This window comes from Loxodonta africana, chromosome 6 (genome assembly GCF_030014295.1).
Source record: "Loxodonta africana isolate mLoxAfr1 chromosome 6, mLoxAfr1.hap2, whole genome shotgun sequence".
NCBI lineage: Eukaryota > Metazoa > Chordata > Mammalia > Proboscidea > Elephantidae > Loxodonta > Loxodonta africana.
In genome coordinates, this window is record NC_087347.1 from 91,251,083 (window position 1) to 91,264,305 (window position 13,223).

Genomic DNA, 13,223 nt, shown 5'->3' on the forward strand with positions numbered 1-13,223 from the left:
TGATGCATGAAGTAGCATGGTCATTTTGGGGGAACTACTATTTTTTTTTTTTTTTTTTTTACTATTAGTGATAAGGACAGGGAGCTGGAGGCAGGGGTGCAACAAAAATAAAGAGGTAGGATTTATAAAGCTACATTCCATGTCTCTAGCTTGACCATTGAATTCTCTGTTATGATAAAAAAAAAAAAAAAAATGATAGGAGGGGTTTAATGTCTCTGTGGCAAGAAGAATGTCATCTTTCCTGGAGGTTTGACCAGAAATGGGCAGTCCCATTTGATTTTGACATACCACCTCCTGTGTGATACTATGAAATCCTCCCCTCTTCCCATCCAGAAGCAGTAGCATAATAAATTGGTGTCCTATGTACAAAAACCTGTTGCCATTGAGTCAATTCTGATTCATAGCAACCCTATAGAACAGAGTAGAACTGGTCCACAGGGTTTCCAAGGAGGAGCTGGTGGATTTGAACTGCCAACCTTTTGGTTAGCAGCCAAGATTCTAACCACTGCACCAACAGGGCTCCACCATATGTATATGCATCAATATTGCTCAATAGGCAAGTTCTGTACTTAACTATGCCCCAGCAGTGAGGTCTTGAAGAGATACTGGACAAAGGTATTAATTAGGATTCTTTCTGATGCAAGTGACAAAAAATTCAATCTAAACTGACTTTAGCTAAAAGAGAACAGATTTAGTCACATAACCGAAGAGTCCAATGGTGAATTTAACTCTTGGAAGAGCTTGATCCAGGCTCAAACATCTTAAGCACCCGATTTCTCCTACTCCATATCTCATACCCACTCTCTCGTTGGCTCTATTCCCCAGCAGACTCCTGCCTTGTTGTGGCAAAATCACAATACGAACTCAACTTTACATCTTTCCACATGCAAGTACAGAGAACGGAAATGAGAAGGGGGACTTAGAAGCTTCTGAGAGGCCATCTAAGATGCAGCTACTGTTCCCATCCTGTCTGGAGCAAAGGAAAATGAAGAAAACCAAAGACACAAGGGAAAGATTAGTCCAAAGGACTAATGGATCACAACTACCACAGCCTCCATTAGACTCAGTCCAGAAGAGCTAGATGGTACCCGGCTACCACCACCAACTGCTCTGACAGGGATTCTATTAGAAGGTTCCAGACAGAGTGGAGCAGGGATAGGGCAATGTAGAACAAAATTCAAGCTTACAAAAAAAGACCAGACTTACTGTCAGACCAGTATTTTCCCCCACTCTGTCTGGGACCCTCTGTTAGGGTCCCTGTCAGAGTAGTCAGTAGTGGTAGCTAGCCAGGCAGTGGTCTGACAGAGCCCTGGTGGTGCAGTGGTTAAGAGCTATGGCAAGCTATGGCTGCTAACCAAAAGTTTGGCAGTACGAATCCACCAGCTGCTCCTTGGAAACCCCATGAGGCAGTTCTACTCTGTCCTGTATATAGGGTCACTATGAGTCAGAATTGACTCGGCAGCAACAAGTTTGGTGTTTTTTTTTTTTTACTGGTCTCACAGAGACTGGAGAAACCCCAAGAGAAACCACAGACACCCTTTTAATTCCGTACTGAGGTCACTCCTGAAGTTCACCCTTCAACCAAAGATTAGACAGACCTGGAAAACAAACAATAACATACGTAGTTCAACCGTGTAATTGAGACTAAATGGGCACATCAGCCCGAAAGCAAAGGAGAAGGCAGGAAGGGACAGGAAAACTGGACGAATGGAAATGTGGAAGCTGAGGTCGAGAACGGGAGACTGTTGACACATCATGGGGTTGGCAACTAATGTCACAAAACAATTTGTGTATTGATTGTTTAATGAGAAACTAATTTGCTCTATAAACTTTCACCTAAAGTACAATAGAGAAAGAGAGAGATGGCCTTCCTCGTGGTTGTCACTCAAGTCCTGACTAGCCACTGTCACTTGCTTGGGGTGCTGATTGGTCAATGGAAGGAAGAACTAGTGTAATCCCTGGTAAAGATGAGTGAGGTCTGGTTAGTATTTGTGTGATGATTCATCTATGACACACATGGATTCTAAAACAGTGACTTCATGGGACTCCTCTGCAAAGTCTACCTTAGGCCTCTTCTATTTTGAGCAACATCTCTAACTCAGCTCCTACTTCCTTGCTTCTCTCCCAGGAAGCCCTGATCTTTCTCTGTGTCCCTCTCCCCTCATATGTGCCCATGGGGATCTTTTTCCAGTTTCAGGGAAGCCCTTTTCTTTTTGATGGCTTCTTCAAGATATTTAGGTTGTATACTGGAACCCTCTTCCCTGACAATTTAGGATTTTATAAACTAACGGTCAGAAAGATTCACAGGCTGCTTTTGTTTTGCTCTTTTATTTGCCTCTTCCTGGGATAATGAACACCTAGCAAAAGACCCATTTAAAGGGGTGGAAGAGAGAAGAGAAGCAATAACAGAAAAATACGGAAAGAAAAAAGTATATAAGCAATTTAGATTTCAAAATCTCATCTCGAGGACTCACCTGCATAACGATATTTCAAATTAATAGTACAGAAAGGCTTTTTTCCTTTCTCTCTCTCTCTCTTTTTTTCTTTTAAGATATGAGGAGGCAGAGACCATTGGCAGCCAAGCTGGTGAATGAGTGGGTTTCATAAAAGATGTGTAATGTAAGTTAAGCCTTGACACGTGTTAGATGCCACCCTTCCTATTAACATGGAATTTATGTCTCAATTTCAGCTAAGTATTAGTTCTCTTCTAACTAGTGTACAGTAAAATTATATAATATTGCCTTTTTTAAAATAATTTTGAATATTATGCCTATGGAAAATCAATTTTTTAAAAATGTGTTAGGTTTCTTTGTTTTTCTGAGGACTGAACCCTTTAATGGTACATCTAAATAACACATGTGAAAAAAGAATATCTAGCAAAGGAAACTCAAGGAATAATTGAGTTTTCTATGTATACCATCCAGTAATGTCTCTTAATGCGATGTATCAAGTCAGGGTCCAACCAGGAAAAGAGAAACTGCTCTAAATAGTCAACACAGGGAGAACCCAGTTGAAGAAATTTGTAAAACAGGTAACAGAAGAGGTGAGAAACAAAAAAGGCAGCAGTGATTTTTAACAGGATGAAGCCACTACAACCCCTAGGATGGAGGAATAAAGTTAAGAGGCAACATTACTGGAGCCCAGGGTCAGGGGTCATGTAGTATCTGGCAGGAGCTAGAGCATGTGGGTAGAATGGGGAATAATCCAGCTTCTCTCACCCTCTAGCTCTTCACTTTCCTGCTCATGCTTCCCACTGGTCAAACCCAGCTGGCAGCCAACTCACAAGGAATATAAGGAAGCACAGCTTGCAGAGAGCAGCTTTCCTATGATACAGAGCAGGGGAAGGAAGGGCCAGGGATAGACCCGAGGGCGAACAAGTCCAGGACTCTGAATTCTAACAACCCAGACCCAGTGCCTCGAGTCGACTCCCAAAGGAGTTTTGAAAATTCATTGTTAACAAATTCTGGTTTGATGTTGCTAATCTGTAACAAACAACCAAGTTGTTTGTAATAGATCCAATCAATGGGTGACCAAAATCTGCAGCTTGAGGGCTGAACCATGAAAATCATGACAACCTTATCAGAAGTACTGTTACAACTACATGTCTAAGTTTTGAACTGATGTGGGGAGCCCTGTTACTTTTGCTGAATTTAGACAACCTTATTTTTAAAGACCACCATCTGTCTCTTTGTCATACTGTGGTGGCTTATGTGTTGCCCTGATGCTGGAAGCTATGCCACTGGTATTTCAAATTCCGATAGGGTCACCCATGGTGGACAGGTTTCAGCCGAGCTTTCAGACTAAGACAGACTAGGAAGAAAGGCCTGACAATCTACTTCCAAAAATTAGCCAAGAAAGCTTTATGGATCACAACAGAACATCGTCCGACTCATTTGTTTTGGACACATCAATCAGGAGGATCATTCGCCGGAGAAGTACATTTTGTTTAGTGAAACAGAGAGAGGGTCAGCAAGGGAGAGGGAGACCTTTGGTGAGATGAATTGGCACAATAACCACAATGATGATTCAAACATGTCAGCAATTATGAGGATGATGTAGGTATAAGGCTGCCATGAGTCAAGCCGACTCGACATCTGTCTACCATCTATCTATCTATATTTTTAAGAACGCTGCCTGGCCTTTTACATGCGGAAAGCTTGCAGTTCTATAACTTGGCTTGCCCCTTTCCTTTCATATGGAATACTGAGAATCCCTCATCACTTTTCTTGTTAAACTTCTATTTATCCACTTGAAGGTTGCATAGATTTGCTTATACTATAACTTCAATGATATTTTCCAAAATGAATTTTCAAATCACCACAACTATACTGCAGAGGATATGGCAAATATTTGTGCTCATTCCTTTGAAGCTTCAACCTGGCTGGCACCACTCTCTAAATATAGATCGGGATTAACTGCATAATAAGGCAAGAGTGCACAGAAGTTTCTCTAATAAATTCTTCAATACTGTTACTGTAGAGGAGTCTTTTCAAAGGATTTAGCCTTAGGTAGAGAGAAACTTTGGAAATATTGGGAAATGTCCACATTCTAAAACATTCACTATGTTTGAAAAATTGTAACAAGCTTTTTTTTTTATGCTATCAAGGAGATCCAAATAAAAGATTTTCCATTTTCAGTCTCCTATTTCACAAATTTTAGCTTTTTTTTTTCTTTTGTTTTGAGGAAACTGGTTGTTTCACTGTATTTCAACAGTGATCCTAGAGCTAAGTTTTCTTTTTTTCCTCTAAAATTGGGTAGTGTTACATTTTAGCCTGAATACCCTTGTCCTCACTCTGTTAAACTTTTAAGCCTAAATATAATGGAGAATGGCGTTGATGACATTAAAAAGGGGTAAGAAGTAACTGGAAGAATTTTAAGACTGTGTGAGAAGCTAGAAGTTTCAGGAAAATAACCATGAAAAGAAAATACTTCTTCATAAGCAGTAGAAGAAAGAACTTTAAGGTAAAATTAAATTAGAGATAGGAAATATTTTATGGGAAAGAGACAGATGTGCTTTCAGAATAAGAAAAACATTGGTTAACTTTTAGTTGTGATCACACTTCGGTGGTGTCTACGTGAAGCAAATGTGTGGCTCCAAATTTGTTTCTGCTGCTTTTATGTTTTCTGCCTTCACCAACCTGGAGACAAGAGAATAAGCCAAAGTTTGACTCACTGATGAGGGTCAATCAGGAGATCTGCCCCTTTCTTATTGAAAGCACTCCTTGATAAACAGCTTAGTGTCTTGCAACAGAAAAATTCCTTTAAAGACCACACAAGCCAGATTGAGGACAAATTTGGAGAAAGTACTTCTAGTGCACTTCGTTACCCATAATCCATGCACTCACATGACAGAAAGTGGTGTTGGAAAGGGCCTGAGACAATCTCAGGCTATAAATATGTCTGCAGTCATGTAAATGGAACATATATAATGACAGCTATTTTTTCTTCTTAATATAGTTTTAATGGTTTAGTTGAATTCATTCTTTTTTTCTAAAGTGGCCCTAATATACTTTTTTGGGCGGAAATGTACAAAATACATTGTCAGAAGATTGAATTATTCTACATTACGCCACCCTTTTACCCATGAGACACAGGGTGCTTATATTAGTTTGATGAAGCTTTATACTTGAACACAATCATACCCTTTCAAGTCAGCATGTGAGTGCTGAAAGGAACTTAGAAACCATCAGCCCTTCATTTTAAAGAAAGGAAACTGAGACAGAGAGGGGCTGTGATTTCTGCAAAGTTGCACTGGAAGTTTCAATGAAGACATAATTAAAACCCAAATTTCCTGGTCTTCCAACCAACTCTTAGCCCAGTGAATCTTCCTCTACGTCACTTTGCCTTGATTGTGAACAAGGAACCATTACCTCAGCTGTTTATGCCAGATCACTTCAACACTTCCCTGTATCTACAAACGATTTATGTATCAGCATCCCAGACAAATTGGAGTTAATATATTTGAGACATATTGTTCTGGGGAAGGTAGTAGTTGTGTTAATGCTCTACTAATTGATGGGCCCAAGAAAACAGACTACCTCCAGTTGTAAAAAGATCTCCATAATGGGCAGGACCCCTGGCAGAGTAAGGAAGAGAAGTGCCTGAGTATTGAAACTAGCAAGGAAAGTCCCCAGAAAAGTTATTTACGTTAAAAAAAAAAGTAATCAAGGCAGCATTAACGAAAATCCAGAAAGATCTTAGAACGCTGAAAGATTATAGGCTTTTGAAAATTCGAACACGGACACTGTATCCTAAGCCCAGGCCAAGGGTGTAGCAAAACGACAGGCAAAATGCTCTAGGACTGAGAGCTTGAGTCTTGGGATCATGCCCACGCTGCCTCTACTGGACAACCTTTCTACAACCCCCAAACAAAAACTCAGTAACGTACGATTGGTCCCACACACACACACACACAAAAACCTAAACAATTCTGGTGGGGTTTGAAGAATAAAGGTACGGATATTGAGCGCGGTGTAGATGGCACCCCACGCGATACGAACACACAGACACTTTAAAATATGCTGTAACAGAACATTTAATATGGAAATTGTTGGAGTTTGTTTTTCAGTTGAAGACTTATTACCACCAAAAAATACAGGACTTGTACTAGAATGAGCGGAGGAAATCATCGCCTTGGAAACGACGCCTTCACTAAGCTTGCCTAGTTCCTCCCCGGTGTTCGGTAACCCCTCTGCCCGGGGGGAGTTGGTCGGTCCCCGGCCACGGGTCCGCAAACCTCCCCTTCAGGCCAGGTTGGGCGGACCGTGGCTCAGTTTGTATCTTCCCAGCCGCCAGAGGAGCTCCCCGCGGGGCGGGGAAAGGGGAGCGAGGCGGGAGGGCCAAGGGCAGAGCGCGGAGGGCGGCTTCGGAGGCGGGCGGGAGGTTTTATTGTTTCCTTTCGCCCTCCTCCTCCCGCGCCCCGGCCCCAGCGTCACTGGAAAGCCGCCCGAGCTGCCCGCCGGCGGGTTATTTATAGAGCGGGTTGCGCGCGCGTCACGGAGCCCGGCCCGGCTGACGGGGCCGCTGACGCGCTTGGCCGCGAGGCCGAGTCCGCGGGGCTGCGCGCCGGGCGCCGGCGACAATGGGCTTCTGTGTGTGCAGCTGCCGCCACCGCCGGGGGCCGGGGAAGGGGGGCGGGCGGCCGTCCTCTGACCCCCCTTCCTCTGGGCCGCGACCCCCCGACAGGGAACCGGCCTCTTCCGCCCCAGGCCAGGACCCGGGCCCCGCCGGCCTTTTTTTTTTAATTTTATGAATAAGTTCTCCTTGCCCCAGCCTCCGCTTCCACTTCCCTCGTTCCCCCCGCCCCCCAACTTGACAAGAGAGGGTAATTTTTCCGGTGGGGAGCGACCACTTTGTGTCCCGGGGAGCGGGACCCGCACAGGCGCGCCCAGCGGGGGATACGGTGACCGAGGGGCCGTGAGCGCCGGGCAGGTAACGTATCTGGACCCAGCTCGGGGGGCTTTGTTTGGAGCGGGGGAGGGGGTGCTGGTCTGGGTGTGAACGCCGGGCAGCCCTTCCGGGACTCCGCTCTCCTCCTCCGCCCCCCTCGCCGGCGCGCTGGAGCTAATCTGGGTGCGTAGCGCGGAGAGCGAAACAGAAACTTCTCCGGCGTGACTGACTAGACGAGGCTCCTCCCGAGAGGCCACGATAACGCAAACTCCCCCCACCACACACACACTCCCGCCTCCCGCCGCCCGTCCCCCTTCAGCTCCCCCCACCCCCGCTTCCCCCCGCAGACGCCGTAGGATTGAAAGCCCCCGCCCCCGCGGGTTCCGCCCGTGCACGCACCCTCCCTACGGAAGGAGGGGCTAGCGAGGATTTTAGGGGCTTCCTGGGACGCGGAGAGCGCCGAGCCTTCCCTTTTCAGCTGCCGGGAGAGGGGAGAGCTTGCTCTGGAGCCTCGCGCACGTGGCAGGCGGGCAGAACTTGCTGTGCCTTCTAGGAGATTGCAATCGATGTGTAATGCAGTTTCACTAATTGGAAGTTCAAAATTAAACTTGAATAAAACATTTGTGTCGTCTCGTCTAATTGTGAAAGCTTCCATACGTCCTGGTAGGTAGACTCTAAGTCTCAAGTTAATGGCGCTAAGCTAGATTTCCCCCCAACTACAATTCCCGTCCGCCGTTGTCGGCGCAGCTGGATTTCCGTAAGGTACAGATGTTGCTAATGGCGGCTTAAGCACGGATGGGCAGATAGCATACGGAATGCAACATGTTGCCATATGGTTCCTTTAGCCTTTCACCTCCAGGGATATCAATCACATATATTCCGGGAGGAACTTAATGACTCTCTGGACAGCAAAATGAATTACCTGGTACAATTTATACCCCTTGACCTGATACCTTATAACAACAGGGAGATAGCATCTCACAGTTTCTGTGGTGTAAATTGAGCTACAGACCTACATTTCAAATTCCATAACACCTATTTGTAGTTTGAGGGGCCCTGTTAAATTATACGGGCTGTAAAATGTTTCTAAATTGCCCCGCCACCACGTCCCACACATACCTCTGGATGATGCAAAGTTTAAAAAAACTGTTGTCTCCATACCTTTATCGATCAAATACTAATCGATAAAGATATGGAGAAATGGAAAATATTATGTTCATAGCTAGTGACTGAGACAAGAATCCGGAATCTTGAGAAATAGCATACTTCTGAAACTCTGAAAATTAACATTCTCCTAGAGAAAAATGTGTTTTCTGGAAATTGTTTCAGTGTAATTCCTAAATCCATTCACTATTTGAAACTCTCGAATTTTTTAACTTCACTTTTTTTCTTATATTTAAGAAAGTAAAGAAAAATAGTTCTTAGAAATATGAAATGTAAGTAAGACCTCCTGAGCAGACCAATTTTTGTATACACACAGCCCTGCGCAGTGTGTATACCTTAACTTCAATCATGTATGTGGCGGTACTGGTAGTTTGTTTTCCCCCCAATATTTCAGTGCAAGTATACTGAAATCACAGCTTAGATCCTAGTGGAATGATTCTGTAACACTTAACAGGTTTTATTTTTAAATGTCCTGATGACTAATAGACTTAATTGATTGCTTCTAATTTCAGAAGTTATAGTTTTTTTTTTTTTTTTTTTTTTTACTGTATCCCTCACTTTTCCTTCACTAATACAGATGGGTCACACTGAAAGACAATCACTAGCATAAGAGTAAGAAAGTAAAATAACTTACTACTTTTTTTTTTTAACCTTGTCTTTACTTTTACCTACTAAGGGGTCTCTTAAAGCCAGAAATACACTATCGTTTAAAAATGTTTGCTTCCAACAATATGTGAATTCATTTGAACTCATAGACTAGCAAAATACACAAAGTAGACATGAACAGTCTTAAAAAGTATTTTCAATCATGTCGTTTCAGAAAGTCTTAATAGTTTGAAGTTTTGTCTATACGTCATGTCCTTTCAAAATCATTTTGAAAATACGAGTTGAGGCTTCTTTGTTTTTCCTGTTGTCCTGGCTGATGATTTGTTTACTAGTGCTTGAGTTAATTCAGCAACTTTGAATATAAGACTTCTGTCTATGTACATAGTAGAAAAATATACAGAAGAAATTAAGATAAACCTAGGGTTATAGCAACCTTGTTTTCTAGGGGCTGTTTTTGGTAATCATTTAATGGCTGAGATTTTATTTCTTTATGGTATCATCACTTGAATTTTAACCTTGACCATGGTGAACTTGTCAGTAATGACTTCATCTCCATGATTTCTGAATAGATAGTAAGTGTGTCCTTCAATGGGTCGCACAGAACTCACCTTATGTAGCTGTTCTGTCATAAACAGATATTGCAGCCTTTTGTTAGGCCCAGTGATCATTAATGTGTTCCTTCTTCAAAAGCCAGGATGAAACTCCTGCTGTGTTTCATTTTAGAATTGAGGTCCATTAATAAATAGAATCCCAAGCCTCACTATTTGCTTTTTCTAAGGTTATTATATACATTTCATGAATAATTTTGGGCCCATTTGTAGACATAAACTATATTTTTGGTATACATATACGGTAAGCAAAACGATACGCATCTTACATCATGACTTTTAAAAGCAGAATTGAAGAATGTCCATTGTTACTTTAAATGAGTGGTTGCCTGCCAATGGGATCCCTATAAAGGGAAAGTACTAGAATTTTTATTGTCCATCAGGGAATCACTTTCTATTTTTTGAGACGGCACTGGTTTTTTTTTCTTACTTCACCTACTTCTTTCAGTATTGTTCTTCCATATTGCTAATCTGAGAATTAGTTTGGATAGGAAAAGTTTTGAAAATGTATTTGTATTGGCTAAGAAGATTTTCACCTATGTTTCTGATTGCCTGTTGATTTATAGCCATTATCTTGAGCTGACACGTTTATTCTGACCGAAAAGGAAGACTATTAAACCAAACCAAACCCACTGCCGTCCAGTCGATTCTGACTCATAGCAACCCTACAGGACAGAGTAGAACTGCCCCATAGAGTTTCCAAGGAGCGCCTGGCGGATTCGAACTGCCGATCCTTTGGTTAGCAGCCGTAGCACTTAACCACTATGCCACCAGGATTTGAACTAAGTATATTCTCCATGCTCTAAATAATTTTAATTGTAATATACTCTTAGCTACTTTCTTATTTTTACTCATGAATATATTTTGAAATATTTAAGTTAAGGCAGATTTATGCTATTCCTCATGGTGATATGAGACAAGCTATGGGTAGGCATTAGGCCTCTAATAAAACTCTTGAGTGAGTGGAGGTAAGGAGGAGAACCATCAGGAAACAGTATGGTCCCATCACATTTGCCCAGTTTACTTTTCACATTCAAAACCTACATTGATGCACTGGAAACTTGTTTCTCCCTTTTATAGCATTTCATTTTATTTTTAAAGAATTATTTTTAAACTTTCAGTCAGTAACTATTTAACCAACCAAGCAGGAGACAATCTTTTAGTCTCTGCTGTATGCAGCTTTGTTTTTATCTGAGTTAGTATGTGTGCATGTAAATATCAGATAAAAATTTGACTTTGCTTGTCCTTACTTTGAAGATTGACAGGGCTACTTTAATTAATCCTATTCTCTTTCATGTTCTCTATTCAGATATTAAAATACAGTATTTTTATACGTTTATAAGATTGTGTTTGCATTTATTTAATTTATGTTTCTTTTTTTAAAGCATGTAGCCTGGAATGTTTGTTCTACTTTTTTTTTTTCACATCATTACTCTGGTACTGCTTGATGTAACTTGATTAGCTCCCTCCCCAGTCATGATTGGTAATTAAAATAGGCATTAAAATTAGTCACTTAGCAATTTTGCTGTTCAATTGGCAATTAAATTACTTAATTGCAATTAAAGTCCTAATTTTAATTGGCAAAATGATAGATGTAGATTTAAGATAATATGTATAAATACTTTAATAAGTGTCTATATAAGGATTACTTAATTACTCAACTTCAAGTTTATGCTGTTAACTTTAGAACTTTTAAGTGAGCAATGAAATTTATATTACATCTATTCAAAGGATATGGTAATTAGATTTATTACTTATCGCTATAAGGGTGCTTGCTATAAGTTACTTTTGTAGTGTTAAAATTGTAGGCTTGATAATTGCAGAATTATGAGAAAAAGGGCATGTATTCCTTTGTTGTAATATATCAGTGCTTTATCTTCATTTTCTTGTTAAATGGAGAGTTTCCTATCAGTAAGGTTGAAGGAAAAAAATCAAAAGTGGTTATTTTATCATTCAAGATAGAACAAAAAAACTAGCCAGCTGTGATTTACATATAAAAACTCCGTTGCTAGGTGTATCCTTTTTATCTATTTAAGGAAATGTTATCTAATAGTGATATGGTTATTAATATTATTTCCTACGTCTACGACTACAAGTGACCTTGATATTTTCATAGCATATAGCAATTTATTTTCAGAATCTTTATGTCTTTTAGGACTTCGCACATTTCAGTGAGTCCCATGTTTACTGAAATTAGCAATGAAATCTAAGGAAAATACTAAGCAGTTAACCTAAAAGATATTTAGGAGATGGTTACTATAAATTGAGTATTAACGAAAGATGAAGGATTTTTTATAATGCAAAATACTATTTGAGTGGCATGAGGTCTTACCATATGTTCAGTTTTAAAATTTTAATTTATAAGTAGATGCTTCTAGAAAAAAAAAGTGCTGTTTTCTTCTGCACATCCTTACACATTTCCAGAACTGAGTTCTAAAACGAAGTAAGAAATCAGTTTTAAAGTCTTTGCTGTAAGTGGTTTTTTGGTGACAAGTGGGCTAAATAAAGCTGAGTAAAAGCTACAACTACCCAAAATGTGAATATCTGCTAAGCAATTGACTTAAGTGTCCTATATGGTAGGAACAAATGATTCAGTTGATTAATATCCTATCAATGCAAATGAAATGGCAAAAACAAAATAGCTGCAAAACCGCCTCAATATTAAAATATGATTTTGTATTTTCAGAAAGTTTTTCAAAGTGAAAATTTATTTCTTCTACCACTGCCATAAAACTGCCTGTCGAATGGCTAAAAATGCTGTGAATGCAAGGTTATCCAAATATAATTTAAAGTATGTTTCATCTTAGTGCTTAGAATAGGTTTCATTAAGTAATTTTATTATGAAAATTCTAAAGTTACCTTCACTCTTAGGGCATAACAGGTACGTCTGTTTCACTATATCTGCATTGAAAGGTCTATTCTGAGTTCATTTTGGGAGAATAGTGAAGGAAATCACTAAAGGCCCCTTTCCCATGCATTAAGATAGAAAATCTTATGGGATTACATCCCTGTTTGCTTTCTAAATTATACCAAAAGCTGAATTTTATTAAGTTTAATCTGCTTAGCCATGCATAAAATAAAATACTTTGGTTTAGATGTAAGTGTATGTATTACTTATGTTGATTTTTTATAAAAATATTTTACTTGTGCCAATATGTGTTGCTCAATATTGGCTGGTATAAAAGATAATACAGTAACGTTACCTTCCTAAATGTTTTTTTGAAATCATCTAATAATAATATATATCAATAGTAATAGTTTTCTGTTTTAGTTGGTTTCAAAAGATGGAGCTACTTATGGATAGCATGGATTTTTACTCCCATTTATTTTAAATTATTAAGAAAAGAAACCATTATGGGATAACTATGTATTTATACATAGCAATAATTTAAAGTTATATTAGATGTTGAACCCTGAGAAAAAAACACTATTGTCATTTTAATTAGGTTATAAAAT